This window comes from Moschus berezovskii, chromosome 21, assembly GCF_049115385.1.
Source record: "Moschus berezovskii isolate FMDL1 chromosome 21, NW_MosBer_1.0, whole genome shotgun sequence".
Taxonomy (NCBI): Eukaryota; Metazoa; Chordata; class Mammalia; order Artiodactyla; family Moschidae; genus Moschus; species Moschus berezovskii.
The window spans coordinates 47,144,325-47,170,876 of NC_142480.1; the positions used below are offsets into that span (position 1 = coordinate 47,144,325).

The 26,552-nt window shown below is 41.6% G+C and overlaps 1 non-coding gene across 1 annotated transcript; it reads left to right on the forward strand.

The window, feature by feature from the left end:
* Window positions 1–23,743: 23,743 nt before the first annotated feature.
* On the forward strand, window positions 23,744–23,891 carry LOC129550814 (small nucleolar RNA SNORA12). Its single transcript, XR_008684943.1, has one exon. It is a non-coding gene; the product is annotated as a small nucleolar RNA SNORA12 (small nucleolar RNA).
* Window positions 23,892–26,552: the final 2,661 nt, after the last annotated feature.

A 26,552-nucleotide genomic window follows, 5' to 3' on the forward strand; every position in this document is an offset into this window, starting at 1 on the left:
GAGAAAACAAACAGCCGGATTCAATTGTGAGGAATGTGAGTAAAACTCGTTTTCTCTTTTTTGACTGCAGGGGTCGACAAACTGTGCCCAGCTGCCCGTGTGTGAATAAGCCATGAACTAAAAGCGATTTTCACCTTTCTAAATGCTTTAAAACAGGGATCCCCAACCTCCAGAATCTAATGCCTGATGTTTTGAGGTGGAGCTGATGCAATAATAATAGAATAGAGTGCACAATAAATGTAACGCCCTGGGATCATCCTGAAACCATCCCCCGCCCCCCCACTCCAGTGCATGGAAACATTCCACTAAACCAGTCCCTGGCGCCAGAAAGGTCGGGGACCACTGCTTTAAAACCCTGCAGCAGCAAGAGGAGAATCCTGTGGGCTGTGGAAATTCTGTGAAGTTGAAGTCAGTGTCTACATACAGAATTTCATTGGGACACGGCCACATTCTTTTGTTTACAAACTGTAGACGGCTGTGTTCCTGATTTAAGGCTGGGTTACACAGTTGCCACAGAGACAGTAATGAGACACCGTGATCACTTTACACTACAGATTGCAGTCACACATTTATAACGCCATGGTGTTTTGAGGGCATACTGATCACCATATCGTCACGTTTTATTTTTTACAAATTGTCAGTGCATACTTTCATTGTAAAAAAGAGAAAACTGGGCCTTCAATGTTGTTAAGGTATGAGTGGCTCATTTGGTAGGTGGGCAGGGGAAGCTGTTATCAGTGCTGAGTTTGTTTTCTCTGCACATGTTTCTTCCAGATAAATTAGCTTGTTTAAAACTGTTAGTCTTTGGGTGAGAGTGGTTGTTTAAAGGCCTGAAAACATTGGGAGCGGTATGAATAGTCAATTTAAAACAAAGCAGATAATTCTGAATGGTTTTCCTTGACTCTTGATAAGTCAAAGAATGTTACCAATACTGCTCAGTTATGCAAGAGTAGGTGCCAACTTTGAAGAGTCTGAAGAATTAGTCTGTAGAGTAATCTGCATGGAACAGCTACTGGTGAGAATATTTTTAAAGATGATAAATCACTGATTCAATAGGACCTGAAGTGGGAATTGGCTGAGGTAATGTTACAGCTGATGTTGGTAGAAATATGTGCAAAGCAGAAAAGACCTTATTTGGACAGAATTCAAAGCTTGCAGAAATGTAAAGTGTTTAAAACCTGTGCTGTTCATTGCATTACTCATTAATATGTATTCTACAGAAAATAAATCTGTCAATTACTGAACAAGTAACTGTTCACAATGAATTTTACTCTCATAGACTTAACCATCATCACTTCCATGAATTTTGGTAAAGTGTTACTTAACTGTGGTAAAGTTTTTTTAAACATATAATATTTATTAGTTTAACCATTCGTACTGGTTCCAAATAGGAAAAGGAGTGCGTCAAGGCTGTATATTGTCACCTTGCTTATTTAACTTCTATGCAGAGTACATCATGAGGAACGCTGAGCTGGAAGAAGCACAAGCTGGAATCAAGATTTCTGGGAGAAATATCAACAACCTCAGATATGCAGATGACACTACCCTTATGGCAGAAAGTGAAGAGGAACTCAAAAGCCTCTTGATGAAAGTGAAAGAGGAGAGTGAAAAGGTTGGCTTGAAGCTCAACATTCAGAAAACAAAGATCATGGCATCTGGTCCCATCACTTCATGGGAAATAGATGGAAAAACAGTGGAAACAGTGTCAGACTTTATTTTGGGGGGCTCTAAAATCACTACCGAAGCTGATTGCAGCCATGAAATTAAAAGACGCTTGCTCCTTGGAAGGAAAGTTATGACCAACCTTGATAATATATTAAAAAGCAGAGACATTACTTTGCCAACCAAGGTCCGTCTGGTCAAGGCTATGGTTTTTCCCGTGGTCATGTATGGATGTGAGAGTTGGACTGTGAAGAAAGCTGATCGCCGAAGAATTGATGCTTTTGAACTGTGGTGCTGGAGAAGACTCTTGAGAGTCCCTTGTACCGCAAGGAGATCCAACCAGTCCATTCTAAGGGAGATCAATCCTGGGTGTTCATTGGAAGGACTGATGCTAAAGCTGAAACTGCAATACTTTGGCCACCTCATGCGATGAGTTGACTCACTGGAAAAGACTCTGATGCTGGGAGGGATTGGGGGCAGGAGGAGAAGGGGACGACAGAGAATGAGGTGGCTGGATGGCATCACCGACTCTGTGGACATGAGTTTGAGTGAACTCCGGGAGTTGGTGATGGACAGGGAGGCCTGGCATGCTGTGATTCATGGGGTCGCGGAGAGTCGGACACAACTGAGCGACTGAACTGAACTGAACCATTCGTAAATGTACAGTTTGGAGGCATTAAATATGTTTACAGTGTTATGGTAACCATAATTGCTATATCTAAAGCTTCTCATCATTCCCAACAAAAATTCTGTACTCATTAAACAATAACTCCTTATTCCCCATATTGTATTTTATTTATCCATTCATTTTATGGTGGGTATTTTGGTCGCTTCTGCTTTCTGGCTCTTGTGAACAACGCTGCTCTGAACACGGGTGTACAAATGGCAGTTCAAACCCCTGCTTTCAGTTTTGAGTATCTACCAAAAAGTGGAGTTGCTAGATCATATGGTAAATCTGTGATTAATGTTTTTGAGGAAATGTTGTACCGTTTTCCACAGCAACTGCACTGTTCTACATTCCTACTAGCAGTGCACAAGATTTCTAATTTCACCACATCCTTGCCAAAGCTTCTTACTTTCTGAGTTTATTTTTTGATTTTTTTTAAGTATTTATTTTTGGCTGTACTGGGTCTTTGTTGCTATGTGGGCTTTTCTCTAGTTGCAGTGAATGGGGCTGCTCTTCGCTGTGGTGTGTGGCCTTCTCATTGTTTTGGCTTCTATTGTTGTGGAACACGTGGCGCATGGGCTCAGAATGGTCCGCATGGGCTCAGAATAGTCCACATGGGCTCGGGAGTGGTGGCACATGGGCTCAGGAGTTGCAGCGCCCCAGCTGTAGAGCACAGATTCAGTAGTTAGGGCACATGGGCTTAGTCACTCTGTAGTATGTAGGATCTTCCCAGATCAGGGATGGAACCTGTGTCTTCTGCATTGTCAGGCAGATTCTTTACCACTGGGCAACCAAGGATGCCCCTAGTAGGTTTATATATATATATATATGTATAGTGATTCATGGGTTCGCAGAGTCGGACATGTCTGAGAGACTGAACTGAACTGAACACACGTAATAGCCATACTCATGAATGTGAAGTGGTATATCATTGTAGTTTTGATTTGCATTTCCTTAATGATTAATGATGTTGAGCATCTTTTAGTGTGTTGATTGGCCATTTGTATATCTTCTTTGGAGAAATATCTGTTCAAGTTCTTTGTCCATTTTTAAACTGGGTTTTATTGTTATTGAGTTGTAGGAGTTCTTTGTATATTCTGGGTATTAATTCTTTATTAGATATGATTTTCATGTATTTTCTTCCATGCTGTGGGTTGCCTTCTCTGTTGATAGTGTCCTTTGATGCACAAAAATTTTAAATTTTGATGTAGTTCAATGAGTTATTTTTTTATTGCCTATGTTTTTGGTGTCATATCTAAGAATCCTTTGCCAAATCCTCATGAAGAGTTACTCCTATGTTTTCTTTCAATAATTTTATGGTTTTAGCTCTTATATTTAATTCTTTGATACATTTTATGTTAATTTGGGGGGATGACTGTATTTTTTTTAACCTCTAAACTTTATTTTGTATTGGGGTGTAGCCAGTTAACAATGTTGTGGTAGTTTCAGGTGAACAGCGAAGAGACTCAGCCACACATATACATGGATCCATTTGTGTTAATTTTTGTATATGTAGTGAGGTAGAGTGTCCAACTTCATTTTCATTGCATATGGAATTCCAGTTATCCCAAGCATCATCTGTTAAAGCAACTGTTCCTTTCCCATTGATTGGACTTGAGACCCTTATCAAAAATCGGTTAGCCATGCATGTATGGGTTTGTTTCTGAACTCTCAGTTCTGTTCCACTGGTCTGTAAGTCTGTCCCTCCGTCAGTCCATGGTGTTTTGATTACTGTAGCTTTGAGTGAGCTGTGAAGTGTAAGTCCTCCCACTTTGTTCTTTTTCAAGATATTTTGTGTGTTTGTTTACCTGGGCTGTGTAAGTTTGCTAGAGCTGCCATAACAAAATACCACAGACTGGAAGGCTTAAACAGATTTATTTTCTTACCATTCTGGAGGCTGGAAGCCTCAGATCAAGATGTGAGCAGCTTTGATTTCTTCCAATTTTGATTTCTCTCTTCTTGCCTTGTAGCTGGCTGCCTTTTTGCTGTGACCTCACGTGGTCTTCTCTTTGCATGCATAGCCCTGGTCTTACTGTGGGTCCAAATTTCCTGATCTTATAAGGACACCAGGAGGAGTGGATGAGGGCCCACGCTAAGGGCCTCACTGTGACATGGTTACCTCTTTAAAGGCCCCATCTATAGATGTAGTCACATTCTGAGCTATTGAGGGTTAAGACTCCTACATGTGAATTTTGGGAAATACACTGCAGCCTCTTACATGGACTCCATGCATTTGAGGATCAGCTTTTCTGTTTTTGCAAAAGAAGCCCACTGGAATTTTAATAGGAGTTGCTCTGAATTTTGTAGATGGCTTTGGGTAGTATTGACATCTTGACGATATTAAGTGTTCTAATCCATGAGCATGTGATGTCTTTCCACTTATTTAGATCTTCTTTAGTTTCTTAAAGGAATACTTTGTAATTTTCAGGAAACAGTTTCTTGTGCTCCTTGCTTAAATGTTTTCCAGGTATTTTATTCTTTCAGATTGTGCTATTGTGATAAGTGCAGGTGTGCTCAGTCGCTTCAGTCGTGTCCAACTCTTTGTGACCCTATGGACCATAGCCCGCCAGACTCCTCTATCTGTGGGACTCTCCAGGCAAGAACACTGGTGTGGGTTGCCATTTCTTAGTTCAGGGGATCTTCCCTACCCAGGAATGGAACCTGTCTCCAGCATTGGCAGGGAGGTTCTTTGCCACTAGCACCACCTGGGAAGCCCATTGTGATGTAATAAGAAATATATATTTGGTCTTTCTCCCCAGTTTCTGGCATAAAATCTTCTAAAACCCTTGGTATTTCCTGAGTGTTAGAGATGGAAGGCCCATGATTTATTATTCGTGAAGTGAAGAAAAGTAAAAATATTAATCCCTCAGTCGTGTCCAACTCTTTGCACCCCCATGGACTGTGTAGCCCACCAGGCTCCTCTGCCTATGGAATTCTCCAGGCAAGAATACTGGAGTGGGGAGTCATTCTCTTCTCCAGGGTATCTTCCTGACCCAGGGATCAAACCCAGATCTCCTACATTGCACTGCATTTGAGCAGATGCTTTGCTGTCTTAGCCACCAGGGATCTTTTTTTTTTTTCCTTTCTTTTTTCAGGGATCCTTTTTTGTTATTCATAATAAGCCCTTTCAACCATACCTTAGTTTATGCTAATGAAGTGACTCTTGGTAGGGTATCCATAGCTTCCAGATGAGGACTGGTTGCTAGAGGAACCAACCAGGTGATTAGAGGATTGGAACTTTAAGCCCCACCCCTGATTTCTGTGGAGGGGAGTTGTTTAGTCGCTCAGTCATGTCCAGCTGTTTGTGACCCCATGAACTGCAGCACACCAGGCTTCCTTGTACTTCACTGTCTCCTGGAGTTTGCTCAAACTCAGGTCCGTTGAGTCAGTGATGCCATCCAACTGTCTCATCCTCTGCCACTCCCTTCTCTTGCCCTCAATCTTTCCCAGAAAAATAGTGCAAGTAGCGATCTTTATCATGGCAAGGGGGAAAGTATTATAATTTGGGAATCCACTTTAGCAGTGAACAGTATAAGACTTTCCAGACTATCATAAACCCTTTCTAAACAATATTTTGATGGTGATATAATAGTTCATCAATAAACATAGCATAATTTATGTAATACAGTCATTGATATTTTCGCTGTTTTCAGTTTTTGGCCAATGTGCTGCAACATGCATTTGTATCTATAAAGTTCTGGGAGAGGCTGCTTCCTTAAAGAGATCTAGAATTGGAGTTGTTGCATCAAAGAATGAAAGGTTGTAACTGCTCTTTTAAAAGGTGGCATCTCAGAGAATCCACTGAGGCAGAGAAACCATCATCCAGGTGTGCTGATCTGCTTGCTTCCCCACACCCTCACCTCTCTCATTTTCCACTGCCCAAGTTTCTTTTGTAATTAATTCAGTAGAAAAGGGGTTTATATGGCATTTCCTCTATAACTCACGAGGGAGATTATTTCTCCATATAACTATTCAGTTCAGTCACTAAGTCATGTCCAACTCTTTGCAACCCCATGGACATGAGCATACCAGGCTTCCCTGTCCTTCACCATCTCCCGGAGTTTGCCCAAACTCATGTCTATTGAGTCGGTGATGCTATCCAACCATCTCATTCTCTGTCATCCTCTTCTGACTTGAATCTTTCCCAGCATCAGGGTCTTTTCCAGTGAGTCAGCTCTTCACATCAGGTGGCCAAAGTATTGGAGCTTCAGTTTCGGCAGCAATCTTTCCAATGAATATTCAGGGTTGATTTCCTTTAGGATTGACAGGTTTGATTTCCTTGCAGTCCAAAGGACTCTCAAGAGTCTTCTCCAGAACCACAGTTTGAAAGCATAAATTCTTGTCAGTTCTTCGGTGCTCAGCCTTCTTTATGGTCCAGCTCTCACATCCATACATGCAGAGGACTGAGAGGCTAGAAATTGATGTAATCACCAGTAGCCAATGATTTAATCCATCACATCTATATAATTGAGCCTCCATAAAAACTCTTTAAGGACAGGGGTTAGTGAATGACTGCTGGGAGGGTACATCCCATACTCCTTGGAGACTGAAGATCCTGTGCTCAGGCTCCTTCCAGAACCCACCATGTGTACCTCCTCATTGGACTGTTCACCTGTGTCCTCTACAATAAACCCATAATAATAATGTTTTCCCCTGCGTTCTGTGAGCTGTTATAGCACATTACTGAACCTCAGATGGGGTCAAGGGAGCCCCCAATTTGTAACCAAGTCAGACAGAAGTGTGGATTACCTGGGGGCTCGTGGCTGAAGTAGGTGGATTGAGGTTTTAAACCGGGGAGGATTCTGTGCTAACCCTGGGTAGTGAGTGTCAGAACCGAATGAAACTGTAGGACACCAGTTGTTGTCTACATAGAATCTGAGAATTGCTTGGTGTGGAAAACCCACACGCAGACATTACTGTAAATAGAATTGACTTCTCGGTTTTCTTTTCTAACCGTTACTGGTATATAGGAACAACTGATTTTTTTGCAATTTTGAGAATTTGTTGATTAGCTTTAATAACTTTATGGTACAGTCCTTGGGATTTTCTGTGTATAGGATCATGTCATCTGCAAATGCAAATAGCTTTACTTCTTCATTTCCAATATGGATGCCTTTTATTTCTTGTCTAATTGCTGTGCTAGAATTTCTAGGACAGTGTTAAATAGCAGTGGTAAAAGCAGGCATTCTTGTCTCATTTGTGAATTTCCAAGTAAAGTTTACAATCTTTTCTTTGTGGAGCGTAATGTTAGCTGTGGTTTTTTCGTAAATGCCCTCTATCATGTTGAGGAATTGTCCCTCTATTCATAGTTTCTGAGCATTTTTTGAGTGTTGGCTTTTGTAAATGCCTTTTCTGTATTAACTAAAATGACAGTATTTTTTCCCTTCCTTCTACTACTGTGATATATTACATTCATTTTTTTCTTAAGTTGAATCCTTGCATCTCTGTTATAAATTACACTTTGTCATGGTGTGTAATCCTTTTAACACACTCAGTTTGATTGGCTGGTATTTTGTTGAGGATCTTTGCATTGCTTTTCATAAGCGGTAGTGATTTCTAATTTTCTTTTTTGTGATTATCTTAATACGGCTTTGGTATCAGGGAAATGCTGATCCCATAGAACGTGATGGAACGTGTTCTCTCCTACTTTATTTCTTTGAAGAGTTTGAGAACTGGTGTCAGTTTTTCTTTAAACTTTTGGTAGAATTTACCAGTGAATCCACGTGGTCCCAGACTTTTCTTTGTTCAGAAGTTACTGATTACCGAATCAATGTTTTTACTTGTTATAGGTCTAGTGAGATTTTCTACTTCTTCAGTCAATTTAGGTAGTTTGTGTATTTCAAGGAATTTGTCAGTTTCATCCAGATTATCCAATTTTAGAGCCCAAAGAAGGATTCCAGTTCATTTTTTTGTTAAACCTTGGCTGTTAAGAGCTAGGGTGTGAGAAAGTATCCATGTATGGAGAGATAAATATAAATATATAAAAATAAATTTGTTTTTATAAAAGTACAATTTGATTTAGGACTTAACAGATTCAGCTAGCAAAGCAAGTTACAGGTTAAGACTATTTTCCTTCTTAAAAGAAAATGAATATTTTTAATTAAAAAAATATTTTTAATTATTTGAACAGGCAGCATGTACATGGTTCACAGTTCAGAAGTTACAAATGAGTTTACAGCGTGCAGTTTCCATCCAGCTCATGTCCTTCAATCTACTGGCTCCCCCTTTGCACATGGAGCCCTGTTGTCAGCTTCTAATATGTCCTAGATATGTTACACATACATATGGCAGGTTTTAAACTGTTGTTCAGTTGCCAAGTCATGTCTGACTCTTTGTGACCCCATGGACTGCAGCACACCAGGCTTCTCTGTCCCTCACCATCTCCTGGAGTTTGCCCAAGTTCATGTCCATTGAATCAGTGGTGCCATCCAGCCATCTCATTCTCTGTCTCCCTCTTCTCCTCCTTCCTTCAGCCTTTCCCAGCATCAGGGTCTTTTCCAGTGAGTCAGCTCTTCGCATCAGGACTGATCAGTCCTTCCAATGAGTATTCAGGTTTGATTTCCTTTAAGACTGACTGGTTTTATCTCCTTGCTTTCCAAGGAACTCTCAAGAGTTTTCTCCAGAACCACAGTTCGAAACCATAAATTCTTCAGCCAGCTCATTGCTCAGCCTTCTTTATGGTCCAGCTCTCACATCCATACATGACTACTGGAAAGACCACAGCCTTGACTATATGGACTTTTGTTGGCAAAGTGATGTCTTTGCTTTTTATACACTGTCTAGGTTTCTCATAGCTTTCTTGCCAAGAAGCAGTTGTCTTCTGGTTTTATGGCTGCAGTCACCATCCGCAGTGATTTTAGAGCCCAAGAAGAGGAAATCTGATACAGCTTCCACCTTTCCCCCTTCTATTTGCTATGCAGTGATGGTACCAGATGCCATGATCTTAGTTTTTTGAATACTGAATTTTTTTTGAGAGCTTTAAATATTTAATTCTACTTTTTGTAATCTTAATCATTCATGCAAAGATCTATATACAAGCATTCCACTGAATCATTACCCATAATATGACAAAGACTGAAAATAGTTTAAACATTCAATAATGATTTTGAAGACTTTTTAGAAAAAAGTTCATGTGAGATGAGAAATACCAGGAAAAATGCTAAACTTGCACAATATCAAATATTATTGTTACACGTTTACTATGTAACTATAAAACTCAGAAAATACTCCAAAATATTGACAGTAGCTAATACTGAATGAGAGACAGGACCTATGCTCCTCCATTTCTTAGATTATCTTCACTTACACTGTACTACTTGACTATCTGAATCACAGAACCCTCCAATCTAAGGACAAAGGCAAGAATTTTGAAGGAACTCCCAGATGTTCAAGCAGGTTTTAGAAAAGGCAGAGGCACCAGAGATCAAATTGCCAGCATCCGCTGGATCATGGAGAAAGCAAGAGAGTTCCAGAAAAACATCTATTTCTGCTTCATTGACTGTGCCAAAGCCTTTGACTGTGTGGATCACAAGAAACTGTGGAAAATTCTGAAAGAGATGGGAATACCAGACCACCGGACCTGCCTCTTGAGGAACCTGTATGCAGGTCAGGAAGCAACAGTCAGAACTGTACATGGAACAACAGACTGGTTCCAAATAGGAAAAGGAGTACGTCAAGGTTGTATATTGTCACCCTGCTTATTTAACTTCTATGCAGAGTACATCATGAGGAACACTGGGCTGGAAGAAGCACAAGCTGGAATCAAGATTGCCAGGAGAAATATCAATAACCTCAGATATGCAGATGACACCATCCTTAAGGCAGAAAGTGAAGAGGAACTAAAAAGCCTCTTGATGAAAGTGAAAGAGGAGAGTGAAAAGGTTGGCTTGAAGCTCAACATTCAGAAAACAAAGATGATGGCATCTGGTCCCATCACTTCATGGGAAATAGATGGGGAAACAGTGGAAACAGTGTCAGACTTTATTTTTGGGGGCTCCAAAATCACTGCGGATGCTGACTGCAGCCATGAAATTAAAAGACACTTACTCCTTGGAAGGAAGTTATGACCAACCTAGATAGTATATTAAAAAGCAGAGACATTACTTTGCCAACAAATGTCCGTCTAGTCAAGGCTGTGGTTTTTCCCGTGGTCATGTATGGATGTGAGAGTTGGACTGTGAAGAAAGCTGATCACCGAAGAATTGATGCTTTTGAACTGTGGTGCTGGAGAAGACTCTTGAGAGTTCCTTGGACTGCAAGGAGATCCAACCAGTCCATTCTAAAGGAGATCAATCCTGGGTGTTCATTGGAAGGAATGATGCTAAAGCTGAAACTCCAATACTTTGGCCACCTCATGCGACGAGTTGACTCACTGGAAAATACTCTGATGCTGGGAAGGATTGGGGGCAGGAGAAGAAGGGGACAACAGAGAATGAGATGGCTGGATGGCATCACCGACTCAATGGACATGAGTTTGAGTGAACTCCGGGAGTTGGTGATGGACAGGGAGGCCTGGCGTGCTGTGATTCATGGGGTCGCAAAGAGTCAGACACGACTGAGCAACAGAACTGAACTGATAGTTGAAAATAAACTCATCATAGGTCAATTTTATTTTCAGTAGTTAAGAAACATTTAAGCACCAAACAATGCAAGTGGATCTTGAGCACCCAAGGGTCAGTATAGGCAAAAGACGAGGCCCCCATAATAACTTTGCAACTAGTGCAGGAATCACTGCCCTAGGAAGGATGTACTGCCTAGGAAGGGCCACCAGGTCGGACCTTAACCCCCCTTTCCCCAGCCCTGGCTTAGCGGGCAACAGGGGGCCCAAAGCGCTTCATGGTTCGCATCACCAGAGAAAGCTGGTCCAGAAAGTTGACAATGGAGATTCGAAGGAGGCAGCAATCTTCAGCTCTCCAGCAGACCGCCAGGACACTGCCACTCACTGTGAGCTCCTTCCCAACCGCCCCACGGTGAGGTTCGGCATCTGGGGCCAGGGACCCACGGGCAATCTCTGCCTCCAAGGCAGACGGGAAAGGCACGTTTAGCGTGAATACAAATGGTCGGTTTCCCGGCCTTAGCGCCGGGGACCACGGGTCTCCGCCCGGCTCCGAAGAGTGCTGGGCCAGCGCGACACCCGACACCCGGAGCTCCGTGGTCTGCAGCGGAAGCAGCACCCGCGCTGCGGGGGCCGCCCCGGCCACCCCCGACCCCCCGCCGGCCCTGGCTTTCGGCGCCACCCGCCGGGCTGCCTGCGCCTGCATCCCCGCCTGCCTGCTGCACGGCTGCCGGGCTCCGCCTCCAACTCCACCCGCGGGCTCCGGGCCTCAGTGTCGCCCGCCCTCTCCGCGGGCGGCTGAGAAACTGCTGAATACTGAATTTTACGCCAGCTTTTTCACCCTCCTCTTTTACCCTCATCAAGATGCTCCTTAGTTCTTCTCTGCTTTCTGCCGTTAGCGTGGTATCATCTGCATACCTGAGTTGGTTGATATTTCTCCCGGCAATCTTGATTCCAGCTTGCAAATTCATCCAGCCCGACATTTTACATGATGTGCTTTACATGTAAGTTAAATAAACATAGTGACAATAACCAGCCTTGTCCTACTCCTTTCTCAATTTTGAACCAGTCAGTTGTTCCGAATAAGGTTCAGATTGTAGCTTTTGGACCTGAGTACAGGTTTCTCAGGAGACAGGTAAGATGGTGTGGTATTCTTTAAGGGGTTTCCATGGTTTGTTGTGATCCACACAGTCAAAGACTTTACCGTAGTCAAACAGAGGTAGATGTTTTTCTGGAACTCCTTTGCTTTTTCTTGGACCCAGCAAATGTTGGCAATTTGATCTCTGGTTCCTTTGCCTTGCTAAAACCAACTTAAACATCTGGAAGTTATCTGTTCAGGTAATACTGAAGCCTTGCTTGAAGGATTTTGAGGATAACCTTACTAGCATGGGAGAATTGTCCAGTAGTTTGTACATTCTTTAGTACTGCCCTTCTTGGAAACTGGGATGAAGATTGACCTTTTCCAGTCCTGTGGCCACTGCTGGGTTTTCCAAATTTGCTGACATATTGAGTGTAGCACATTAATAGCATCATCTTTTAGGATTTGAAATAGCTCTACTGGGATTCCATCCCCTCCACTAACTTTATTGGCAGCAGTGCTTCCTAAGGTCCACTTGCCTTCACACTCCAGGATGTCTGGCTCTGAGTGAGGGACTGCACCATCAGGGCTATCCAGGTCATTAAGTGCTTTTTTGTACAGTTCTTCTGTGTATTCTTGCCATCTTTTCTTGATCTCTTCTGCTTCTATTAGGTCTTTATTGTGTCCATCTTTGGATGAAATGTGCCTTTGATATTTCCAATTTTCTTGAAGAGCTGTCTAGTCTTTCCTCTTCTGTTGTTTTCCTCTATTTCTCTGCGCTGTTCATTGAAGAAGGCCTTCTTGTCTCTCCTTGCTATTCTCTGGAACTCTGCATTTAGTTGAGTGTACCTTTCCCTTTCATCATTGTTCGTCACTTCTCTGCTTTCTTCAGCTATTTGTAAAGCCTCCTCAGACCACGACTTTGCCTTCTTGCATTTCTTTTTCTTTGGGGATGGTTTTGTTCACTATCTCCTGTACAATATTGTGAACCTTTGTCCATAGTTCTTCAGGCACTCTATTTACTAGATCTAATCCCTTGTCTCTATTCATCAACTCCACTGTGTATTCATAGGGGATTTAAGACCTGACTAGCCTAGTGATTTTCCCCACTTTCTTTAGTTTAAGCCTGAATTTTGCTATAAGGAGCTGATGATCTCAGCCGCAGTCAGCTCCCAGTCTTGTTTTTGCTGACTGTATAGAGCTTCTCCATCTCTGGCTAGAAAGAATATAATCAATCTGATTTCAGTATTGACCATTTGATGATATCCATGTGTAGAGTCATCTCTTTGTGTTGTTGGAAGAGGGTGTTTGCTATGACCAGTGCGTTCTCTTGGCAGAATTCAGTTAGCCTTTGACCTGCTTCATTTTGTACTCCAAGGCCAAACTTGCCTGTTACTCCAGGTATCTCTTGACTTCCTACTTTTACATTTCAGTCTCCTATGATGAATAAGACATCTTTTTTGGGTGTTAGTTCTAGGAGGTCTTGTAGGTCTTCATAGACTCATTCAACTTCAGCTTCTTCAGCGTCAGTGGTTGGGAATAGACTTGGATTATTGTGATGTTGAATGGTTTGCCTTCGAAATGAACTGAGATCATTGTCATTTTTGAGATTGCATGCAAGTACTGCATTTCAAACTCTTGTTGATAACGAGGACTACTCCATTTCTTCTACGGGATTCTTGCCCACAGTAGTATCTGAATTAAATTTGCCCATTCTGGTCCATTTTAGTTCACTGATTCCTGAAATGTCAATGTTCACTCTTGCCATCTCCTGCTTAACCACTTCCAATTTACCTTGATTCATGGCCCTAACATTCCAGGTTCCTATGCAATACTGTTCTTTACAGCATCAGATTTTACTTTCATCACTAGACGCATCCTCAATTGGGCATCATTTCTGCTTTCGCCCAGCCTCTTCTTTCTTTCTGGAGCTATTTCTCCACTCTTCCCCAGTAGCATATTGGACACCTTCCAACCTGGGAGGCTTATCTTCTGGTGTCATGTCTTTTTACCTTTTTATACAGTTCATGGAGTTCTCATAGCAAGTATACCGAGGTGGTTTACTCCATCCCCTCCTCCAGTGGATCACATTTTGTCAGAACTCTCCACTATGATGTCTGGGGTGGTCCTGCACAGCATGGCTCATGAGTTCATTGAGTTATGCAAGGCCCTTCACCACAACAAGGGAGTGATCCATGAAGTGTGTCCACGCATTATTAAGACTCCCTCCCTTGAAGAGGTATAGGTTCCATCCCTCTCCTTCGTTATGGGCTGGACTTAGTGACTCACTTAACAGAGCATGACAGAAGTGGCAGTCTGTAATCCAAGACTAGGTCATCAGAATACTTTGTGACTTCCTTGGATTAATTGCTCTGTGCAAAGCCAGCTGCCTTGTTGGAAAGACCCTTTGGCAGCCTTGTGAGAGGTCTACCTGGTGAGGGACTGAACCCACAACCACAATGGGAGAAAGTCACCTTGGACGTGGACCAACCCTCCAGCCCCAGTGAAGCTTTCAGATGACTGCACCCCAGATAACATCTTATTTTTTTTAATTGAGATATAATTCACATATTATAAGGTTTGCCCTTTTGAAGTATAAACATAGTGGTTTTTAGTATAGTCACAAGATTGTGCAACCGTCACCACTATCTAATTTCAGAACATGCCCATCCATCCCCAAAGGAAGCCTCGTACCAATTCACTCCCCATTTCTCTACCCCCAGCTCTTGGCAACCACTAATCTACCTAAAAATAAATAAATAAAACAGTATTAATTTGTTTTGGGCTGCTGGATCTTCATTGCTGTGCTTGGACTGTTTCTAGTTGTGGCAAGCAGCGGCTGTTCTTCATTGCAGAGCACAGGCTCTGGGCTCACAAGCTTTTGTAGTTGCAGCACATGGGCTCAGAACTTGCAGCTCACAGGCTCTAGGGTGCATGGGCTTCAGGAGTTGTGGCCCACAGGCTCAGTAGTTTCAGCTCATGGACTCTAGAGCATGCAGGCTTCAGTAGTTGTGGTGCATGGGCTTAGTTGCTCTGAGGCGTGTGAAATTTTCTCCGACCAGGGGTGGAACCCATGTCCCCTGCACTGGCAGGTGGATTCTTAACCACTGAGCCAGCAGGGATGTCCCCACTAACCTGCTTTAAATTTCTATGGATTTGCCTGGAAAATTCATATAAATTGAATTGTATAATATTATGGTCTTTTGTACCTGGCTTCCCTCACTTAGCATCATGTTTTCAGCATTCAGCCATGTTGCAGTGTATGAGTATTTCACTCCTTTATATGGCCTGATAATATTCCAATGTATGGATGATACCACATTTTGTTTATACATTTATCAATCTATGAATATTTGGGTTGTTTCAGCTTTTTAGTTATTGTAAATAGTGCTGCTATGAACATATACAATTTTTTGTATGAACCTAAGTTTTCATTTCACTTGAGTGTGTATCTAGGAGCGCACTTGTTGGTGTCCCATGGTAACTTGATGTTTGACTTTTTTGAAAAGTTGCCAAACTGTTTTCCAAAGCAACTGCACCGTTTTACATTCCAACAAGCAATGTATAGGGTTTCCAATTCCTCCACATTCTCAGCAAAACTTATTAACTGTCCTCTTTTGGTGATGTCATACTAGAGTATGTGAAATGGTGTCTTATTGTAGTTTTGTTGTGCATTTCTCTGATGTTTAAGGATGTTGAGCATCTGTTCATGTGCTTATTGACCATATGTATATACTCTTTGAAGAAATGTCTATTCAAAGTCTTTGCTCATTTAAGAACTGGATTATTTATCTTTTTATTGTTGAGTTATAAGAATTCTTTATATATTCTGTTTGCTGGGACCTTATCAGATATATGATTTGTAAATACTTTCTCTCATTCTGTGAATTGTTTTTTCACATTTCTGATAGTGTCCTTTGAAGCACAGAGTTCTAGGTTTTGTTGAAACCTGATTTATCTGTTTTTTCCTTTGGTTGCTTGTGCTTTAAGAAATCATTGCCTAACCCAAGGTCACTGTGATTTAAGTCTGTGTTTTCATCTAAATAGTATACAGTCCATGGAATTCTCCAGGCCAGAATACTGGAGTGGGTAGCCGTTCCCTTCTCCAGGGGATCTTTCCAACCAAGGAATTGAACCCAGGTCTCTTGCATTGTAGGCAGATTCTTTGCTGAGCCACAAGGGAAGCCCAGGACATAAGAACCACCAGGAAAACTTTTTCATCTAAAAGTTTTGTAGTTTTAGCTCTCATGTTTAGGTCCTTGATATGCTTTGTGTTAATTATTTTTTGTGGTGTGAGGTAGGGGTCCAACTTTATTCTTTTGCATGGAGATATCAAGCTATCTTAGCCCCATTTGTTGAAAAGACTGTTCTTTCCCATTGGAAGATCTTGGCACCCTTGTAGGAAATCAGTTAATCATAAATGTAAGGGTTGATTTCTGGACTCTCAATTCTATCCCATTAACCTATATACCTATCCTTATTCCAGTATTACACAGTCTTCATTACTGAAGCTTTATAGAAACTTTTGGGCTTCCCAGGTGGTGCCAGTGATAATGAACCTTCCTGCCAATACAGGAGACATAAGAGATGCAGATTCGATCCTTGGATCAGGAAGATACCCTGGAGGAGGGTATGGCAACCCACTCTAGTACTCTTGCCTGGAGAATCCCCATGGACAGAAGCCTGGTGGGCTTACAGTCCATAGTGTCACAAAGAGTCGGAAACAACTGAAGCAACTTAGCACGTGTAGAAAGTTTTAAAGTCATGAAGTGTGCATCTTCCAACTTTGTTGTTCTCTTTCAAGATTGTTTTGGCTATGCAGGTCTTTAGTATTTCCATATGAATTTTTAGGATCAGCTTGACAATTCCTGCCAAAAAAAACAAAAAAGGCAATTGGGCCTTTAAAGGGGATGGTGTTGAATCCATAGATCAATCTGTGGATTGTATTAGCTTCCTAGGGCTGCCATAGTAAAGAACCACAAACTGGGTGTCTTAAAACAATAGGGATCAACTTTTTCATAGTTCTGGAGATTAGAAGTCTAAAATCAAGGTATCTTCAGGGTCATGCTTCCTTAATCCTATAGGTAGATCCATCCTTGTCTCTTCGTAGCGTCTGGCGGTTTCCCAGCAAGCTTGCAGGTGTTCATTGGCTTGCAGGTGCATCACACCTGGCACCTTTTTATAAGGACACCAATCATATTGATTTAGGGGCCCACCCTATTCCAGTGTGACCTTGTCTTAACTAATTACATCCACAAATGACCCTAGTACAAATAAAGTCACTTCTGAGGCACTGGGGTTGAGATTTGAACATATGGCTATTGGAAGGGTATATATAATATACCAGGAGGAGCAGGGGGTGACAGAGGATGAGATGGTTGGATGGTATCACTGACTCAATGGACATGCATTTGAGCAAACTCCAGGGAATAGTGAAGGACAGGGAAGCCTGGCGTGCTGCAGTCCATGGGTCGTAAAGAGTGGGACACAACTGACTGAACGACCACAGCAGTATATATTGTATATATATTTGATTTTTTTCCATTATAGATTATTATAGGATATTACCTATATTTCCTTAATTTCATTCCTAATCATTCATAGTGTGTAGAAATAGACAATTTTTTAAATTGAAATATAATTGCTTTACAACATTGTGTTAGTTTCTGCAGTACATACAGTGAAGTAATAGATTTGATTTTTATATATTGAAATTGTATCCTGCAACCTTGCTACTTTTGGGAAGGAGGACATTTCCCCCTATCCCTCTTGAGTTCTTTTGGCTGGTATAATAATTGAATAGACACAAAACAGATTAACAGGAGGGAAAGAAACTATTCTGTACACATGGAGGTCTCATAGAAATGAGACTCCCAAAGTGACCAAATTAGGATATTTTATATATCAATTTTAAACAAAGAAACAATTATTTGTGAAAATTTAATGAAGGGGCTTGTGCTTCAAGTTGCAAATTTTGTTTTTTACAGCTTTCTTAGCCTTGAATTCCCTAACTCTGGTGATAAGGATGCTTTCTGTCCTCCTGGTATAGGGAGGAGATTTTCTTCCCTCTTTCAGGGGGAAACAGGGAGGTCAGAGTATTTTTTATATCATTTTGTCCTCTATTTCTCAAGTAACTTCAACTCAAGATCATCAGTATGCCATTGTGGCATATCTTGGAGTGGCCTGCTCTGATCCCAAGTGAAAATGAAAGTGAACGTTGCTTAGTCGTGTCCGACTCTTTGTGACCCCATGGACTTCTCTCCAGTCCATGGAATTCTCCAGGCCAGAATATTGGAGTGGGTAGCTGTTTCCTTCTCCAGGGGATTGTCCAAACCCAGGGACCGAACCCAGGTCTCCTGCAATGCAGGCAGATTCTTTACCATCTGAGCCACCAGGGAAAACCCTCTGATCCCCAACATTAGGTCTAATGGATGTATGTGTGTGTATTCCTTGGGGTTTGCTATATACAAGATCAATATACAAGATCGTATTGTCTGCTGCTGCTAAGTCACTTCAGTCGTGTCCAACCCTTAGCGAGCCCACAGACTGCAGCCTACCAGGCTCCTCCATCCATGGGATTTTCTAGGCAATAGTACTGGAGTGGCTTGCCATTGCCTTCTCCGCATATTGTCTGCAAATAGACATAATTTTAATTTTTCCTTTCTGATCTGGAGCCTTTTCTTTTTTCCCCCCAGTTTTCCTGGTACTTTGCCTCAGTACAATGTTAAGTAGTATTGAGAGCAGGTATCTTTGTTTCATTCCTGATCTTGGGCAGAAAGTTTCTGGTCTTTCACCATTAAGCAAGAAGTCAGCTGTGGGTTTTTCTATTTCTAGTTTATTGGGTTCTTTTTTTTTTATCGTGAAAGAGTGTTGAATTTTATCAAATGCTTCTTGAGATAATCATGTAGTTTTATTATTTGAGTAAAATGTGTTACAGTGATTTTCCAACATTGGACCAATCTTGCACTCCTGAAATAAATCTCACTTTTTTATGTGTAGCTGCATTCAGTTTGCTAGCGTTTTGCAGAGGATTTTTGCATCTATATTTTTAAAGACACTGATTCATAGTTTTCTTATTATATATTTGTCTAGTTTTGGTACCAGAAGAGTAATACTGACCTCACAAAATGAGCTGGGAAGTGTTCCTTCCTCTTCTGTTTCTAGGAAGAATTTGACAGGAATTGGTGTTAATCCTTCTTTAGATGTTGGTAGAATACAGTGGTGAAGCCATCTGGTCTTGAGGTTTTCTTTGTGGGAAATTTTTTGATCACTAATTCTACCTCTGCTTATTATAGATTTATTCAGCTTTTCAATTTCTTACTGAGTCAGTTTCGTTAATTTGTGTCTTTCTAGGAATTTGTACCAGAGAAGGCAGTGGCAAGCCACTCCAGTACTATTGCCTAGAAAAATCCCATGGATGGAGGAGCCCGGTAGGCTGCAGTCCGTGGGGTCGCTAAGCACGACTGAGTGACTTCACTTTCACACATTGGAGAAGGAAATGGCAACCCACTCCAGTGTTCTTGCCTGGAGGACTTCCATCTATGGGGTCACACAGAGTCGGACACAACTGAAGTGACTTAGCAGCAGCAGCAGCAGCAGTAATTTGTACATTTCACCTAGTTATCTCAAGTGTTGTTATATAGTTATTCATAGTATTCTTTTATAATCCTTTTTATTTCTGTAAGGTTGGTAGTGATGTGACCCCATGTTTCATTCATAATTTTCTCATTTTTATTTTCTATCTAGCCCAAAGGTTTTCAATTTGTTCATCTTTCAGAGTATCAACTTCTGGTCTTGTTGATGTTTATTGTTTTCCTATCTTTGTTGCAATTACTTCTGCTGTAATCTTTATTATTTCTTTCCTAAGGTTTGCTTTGATTTAGTTTGCATTTCTTTTACTAACTTATTAAGGTTTAAAGGTGTTGATTTGAGTTGTCATCTTTTTAATGTATCATTTACAGTTGTAAATTTTTCTGCAAGCACTGCTTTCGCTACATTCCATAAATTTTAGCTCCTTATATTTTCATTTTCATTCAAAGTATTTACTAATTTCTCTTGTTACTTATTCATTAATCTTTTAGTGATTAAGGATTATGTTCAATTTACAAATATTTGTGAATATTCAAATTTTCCTGTTACTTATGTCTAGTTTTATTCCATTTTGAGTAGAGAACATACTTTGTATGAGTTCAGTCCTTTTAAACTTATTGAGCCTTGTATCATGGCCTGTCATATTCTCAAGGCAAGAATACTGAAGTGGGTTACCATGCCCTCCTCCAGGGGATCTTCCTGACCCAGGGGTTGAACCTGTCTCATGTCTCCTGCATTGGCAGGCAGGTTCTTTGCCACTAGTGCCATCTTCGAAGCCCAGTTGCATTATAGTGTTGTTCAAATCTATTTCCTTGTTGATCCTCTGTCTACCCATAATTGAAAGCGGGGTATTGAGTACTCCTCCAGTGATGATTGTTAAATTGTCTAATTCTCCCTTCAGTTCTTCTGGTTTTTGCTTCATGAATTTTAGTGCTCTCTTATTAGGTATATATGTTTATAATTGTTATATCTTCTTGATAGATTGCTTCTTTTAGCATGATAAAATGTCCTTCTCTGTCCCTGGTAACAATTTTTTGTTGTTGTTTTCAAGTGTATTTTGTCTGATACCAGTACAGCCACTTCAGTTCTCTTTCAGTTGCTGAGGGATAGATCATTTGTATCCTTTTAGTTTCAGCCTGTTTTGTCTCTGAATCTAAGGTGCGTCTCTTGTATTGATTGGATAGCATACAGTTTGATCGTTTTAAACGCTCCCTCTGACAGTCTCCACTTTAGTTGTGTCTGGCCCACTGCGTGTGCTTTCTGACCAGGTGGGTCCCTGCCTTGCTTTCAGCTATTTGCTCCCTCTGCCTCACATCTGTTTTTCTACAGCTGCCTTCTCTCTGTTAAATAGATATTTCCTAGTGCACCATTTAAATTTCCTTGTCATTTCTTTTATTATGTGTCTTTTGAATTATTAGTGCTTGTTCTGGGTATCTTCATTTCTAATAATCATCTAGTTCAGATTAATACCAACTTTATTTCAATAATATGCAAAATTTTGCTCATATGCAGTTCTGTTTCTCCCTTGCTTTGTGTTGTTATCATCCACATTGAATCTTTATATATTGGATACCCACCCACATCCCAGTGCCATGGCATGTCACTGCCTTCTGGCCTCCATAGTTTTATGAAGCGAAATCAGCTGCTGCTCTTTTTGAGGATGTCTTACACATGATATGTGCCAAGTCACTTCTCTTTTCTGGCTTTTAAGATTCTCTTTCTCCGGCTTTCAATATTTTGATTATGATGTGTCTTGGTGTGGTTGTCTTTGAGTTTATCATACTTAGAGTTCATTGAGCTTCTTGGGTCTGTAGGCAAATGTTTTTCATAAAATTTGGGTAATTTTCTGCCACTATTTCTTCAGACATCCTTTTTGCCCTTGTTCCTCTCCTTCCAGAGTTCTCATTATGCTATGCTGGTGCACTTGATGCTGCCCTAGAGGTCTCTGAGGCTTTGTTCAGTGTTCTTTATTTTTCTTTCCACTTTTCAAGACTGGTAAACCCAATTTACCTGTCTTCTAGATTACCAATTCTTTCTTCCATCTGCTGAAATCTGCTGTTGAATAGTTATCATTTCAGTCATTGTACTTTATAACTCTAGACTCTCTTTATTTATAATTTCTCTCTATTGATAGTCTCTTTGGTAATACATTGTGTTCATACTTTCCTTTAGTTCAAATAGTATTTCCTTTAGTTCTTTGAATATATTTTAAGTAGCTGATTTAAAGTCTCTTGTCTGGTCTTTGAAACTATGTCTCATTGATAGGGTTTTGATCCCCTCACCCCGTACTGGATCACATTTTTTTTGTTTCTTTGCATGTCTTGTAATATTTTCATGAAAACTGGCCATTTAAATTAATATAATGTGGCGGCTTTGGAAATCAGGTTCTTCCCTCATCCTCAGAGGTTTCTGTAGTTGCTGAAGTTACTTGTTGGGTGACTTCTCCGAACTATTTTTGTAAGATCTGTATGCTTTTGTGTGTATGTCCACTGAAGTCTCTGCTCGGTTAGATTAGTGCTAACAATTGGTCAAAGATTTCCTTTAATGCCTGGAACAGTAAATCACCTGTTCATTGCCAAGGGGTTCTGTGTGCTTGTCGTGGTATGCCTTCAACACTCGGCCAGAGACTTAGTAACATCTCTGCTTTACACTTCACTTTCTGCTTGTGAAGAGCCTCAGTGTCAGCTTGTGGTGAGAGGGCCTGATCAGTTCTTTTCTGAGCATGTGCCTCAGCCTTCTGGATTCTGAGGAACATTTCAGGTTTTCAAAGCCGTTATGAACATCTCCTGCCCTGGATTTTACTTTTAAACTTTTTGAGGTAGCCTGTTGTTTGCCTCAACTGTTACCTACTGCCTGCAGTAGCCATAGCATCAAAAAAAAATTACCTTGAAATGTTTTTACCAACACCCTCAGGGAAAAGACTTTTCTCATAGGACAAGCTCCAAGTCTAATCAATAAGGACAGCCTTGCCATAGAGGCTTCCGGTAGCTACCAGACAGGTCATATGATGGCAGTTCTGTGGGAATGCGGCTCTCAAGAAGCTCCGACCCCGACTTGCTGCTCCTGCTGTCTGCCAGGCTGCTGTTTTCCACTGTGATTGTGGTGGTTTATTTTCAAGGCTATCATGGAGCCGCAGTGAGCGGGGTGGAAATAAGTTAAATTGCCCCAAAGCTCACTGTTGTTACTGAGCTTCGGTCACTTTTCTTGATTGAAACTTCCCAGATTGCTGTAGTCTTCTGGTTAATTTCCAGATTCTGAAAAGTTGGTTCTGACCATTTTTGTCAGTTTTCTTAGTGCCTTCCTGGAGGTTGGTTAGAATTGTGGAAGGTCCTTACTCCACTTTTACTGATACCACTCCCTGGGTAACATCTTGACTGTAACTCTGAGAAAGAGACTAAACCAGACCCATCCTACAAAGGCACCCCCAAATTCCTGGCCCACAGACACTGAGATAATAAATGTCTGTTCTTTTAAGTTGCTAAGTGTTGAGTGATTTTTCGGTAGTGATACCATTTGTAAGAAAATACATATATTTCTCTCCTCTTCCGTTCAGTCGCTCAGTCGTGTCCGGCTCTTTGCGACCCCGTGAACTGTAGCCTAACCAGGCTTCTCCGTCCATGGGATTCTCCAGGCAAGAATACTGGAGTGGGTTACCATTTCCTTCTCCAGGGGATCTTCCCGACCCAGGGATCGAACCCGGGTTTCCCGCATTGGAGGCAGACGCTTTAACCTCTGAGCCACCAGGGAAGCCCTCTTAAATACACACTAAAGCACACTCTACAGTGTTCTACACGTTTTTTACTTAGTGAATAGTGGTTTCTTTCTTCTTTCTTTTTTTTTTGTATTTATTTGGCTGCATTGAGTCTTAGTTACATCATGCATGATCTTTTGCTGTGGCACACGGACTCTACTTGTGGCGCGTGTGCTCCGGTAGTTACGGCGTGATGACTCAGCTGCCCTGTGGCCTGTGGCATCTTAGCTCCCTGACTAGGGATCGAACCAGTGACTCCTGCATTGCAAGCTGAATTCTTAACCCCTGTACCACCAGGGAAGTCTCCCCATTTCTTTTTTATGGCTCTCTGAGATACTGTGCATACATTTGACCAGTAACTTATGATGGCTATCTGCTTCCACTCACTCAATGATGTATGTTAAGACTGTGTCCAGTCTTCTGCTCTTTTAAATAATGCTGGATTGTGGTAGTTTTCTTCCTGGCACATGTGTTATGTTTTCAAATGGGCTTGACTCTGCCACATATGTTATATAGGAGCTGGCAGAGGCTTGGTGACAAAGAGGTCTCTTTCTAGCCTTTCCTGCACCAGAGACGGGCTGTGAGGAAGGCTGTGTCATAAGTTGATGTCCTTACAGACAGGCTGATATGGACCTGTCTGGCTTGAGGAAAATGTCTGCTGAGGGGTGTTCCTCCATTCCTTTGATGGATTTGAAGAAGAAAAAAAAAAACCTAATGCTGGGATGAATAGTCTTATTTATTCAAGATTTCTATTTGTAGAAAATTCCCATTTCTAGTTTTGTGTTTGCCCTCTGAAACCCGAGCTTTTACACTTTGTTTCCATAGAAATGAAAAACCTGAATGAATCTAGTATTCTACCACAGGACAGGCAGTTATCTCACTGAGCAGGAAGTCGAGTTCTGAGGGCTCCAGGGCTGGTTGATAACACTGAAAACCCAGGTTTTTTCCATCCTTCAGCATTCTCTCTGTTGGAGGTGGCTTCATCCCTGAACTAGGAACAATATGGCTGCAACAGTGCTGGGTGCCACATCCAGGCCCAACCCACCTGGAGAGAGGAGAGAGAGAGAGAGAGACTCTTTCTGTGGCTCTCTGGGGGGAGTGAGAACTTGATTCACAATCATTCTTGCAGATTTCTCCTTATGGCTTACTGGGCAGGATAGGGTCACCTGTCCATTGCTGAAATCGTCACTGATAGATACAGGGTAAGCATTTGATGCGGGAGGCAACCCCAGTATCAGTGAAGCAGAGATGGTGGCCTTCCTGCGGGCAATGAGAGCTAGCATTAAACCTGAACTTGGAGTTTTGTTCTAAGGTCTTTATGTCACAATTGTTGTTCAGTCACTCAGTCGTGTCCAACTCTTTGCAACCCCATGGACTGTAGCATGCCAGGCTTCCCTGTCCTTCACTGTTCCTGGAGCTTGCTCAAGCTCATGTCCATTGAGTCAATGATGCCATCCAACCGTCTCATCCTCTGTCGTCCCCTCTCCTGCCCTCAATCTTTCTCAGCATCAGGGTCTTTTCCAATAAGTCGGCCCTTCCCATCAGGTGGCCAAAGTATTGGCGCTTCAGCTTCAGCATTAGTCCTTTCAATGAATATTCAGGACTGATTTCCTTTAGGATGGACTGGTTGGATCTCCTTGCTGTCCAAGGGATTCTCAAGAGTCTTCTCCAACACCACAGTTCAAAAGCATCAATTCTTTGGTGCTCAGCCTTCTTTATGGTCCAACTCTCATATCCATACATGACTACAGGAAAAACCATAGCTTAGACTCAATGGCAACCCACTCCAGTACTCATCCCTGGAAAATCCCATGGATGGAGGAGACTGGTAGGCTATAATCCATGGGGTCGCAAAGAGTTGGTCACGACTGAGCGACTTCACTTTCTTTCTTTTCTTTCTTTCTTGACCATATGGATCTTTGTTGGCAGAGTAATATCTCTGCTTTTTTTAATACTCTGTCTAGGTTTGTCATGGCTTTCTTTCCAAGGAACAAGCATCTTTTAATTTCATGGCTGCTATCACCATACAGAGTGATTTTGGAGCCCAAGAAAATAAAGTGTGTCACTGTTTCCATTGTTTCCCCATCTGTTTGCCATGAAGTGATGGGACCGGATGCCATGATCTTTGTTTTTTGAATGTTGAGTTTTAAGCCAGCTTTTTCACTTTCTCAAGAGACTCTTTTGTTCCTCTTTGCTTTCTGTCATAAAGGTGGTGTCATCTGCCTATCTGAGGTTATTGATATTTCTCCTGGCAGTCATGATTCCAGATTGTGCTTTTCCCAGCCTGGCATTTCGCATGATGTGCTCTGCATAGAAGTTAAATAAGCAGGGTGACAATATATAGCCTTGACATACTCCTTTCCCAATTTGGAACCAGTCCATTGTTCCATGTCTGCTTCTACCTGTTGCTTCTTGATCTGCATACAGGTTTCTCAGGAGGCAGGTAAGGTGGTCTGGTGTTCCCATCTCTTTAAGAATCCACATCAATCTTGTTCTGTTTTCCCTTTGATTGCCAGGAAACTCTAAGCTAAACTTGCTGCTACTTGGGGCAATTATGGGACATCCTGGCATGTTTTATCCTTCCATTAGCAATTTTTTTATCTTCATTTTTTAATTGTGTGTGAAATTTCTGGAAACTATACATTCTTGGAGTGGAGCTTATTGAAAATAGTATTTTTAATTTTCAGTTTTTAAAAGTTAATCTTAAGGGAAACTTGAGTCTTTACTTTTTGTAAAATCATTTGGAAGGTAAATTTCTTTTTTTCTCTTCTGAAATCATTTTCTTTTCAAGAGCTCCACCACACCTGCAGGTCTGTGGCCACATCACTAGGTACCTGGGGATATTTTGAGCTGAACAATAGAATGAGAGACCAGTGCCTCATGTGAAGCCAATCTCTGTCCAGAAGGAAACATAATTTTAATATATGAAAATGCTCAGATAAATTCTTATTATTTCTATTATTAGAAGCACTGCCTATTCCACCCTCCGTGAGTGACTCGCAGTCGGGCCCCCTCTCAGTCTCGGGGACCAGAAGCACCCGGCGAAGCCGCCTCGGTCCCCCACGCCGCCTCCCACATTGTTCTCGGCCCACAGTGTTGTTTTTGGCCCCTGAGTTAATGCTATTGCTTCCTGACGGCTGAGTGTGTTTCCTCCTTTTCTCGGTTTTAAATAGGATCTTTTCCACGGGACAAGAATGGGGCCTTTCAGCTGGGGTCTGAGGCGTTGGTGAAGTGAGGGTGACAGGAAATG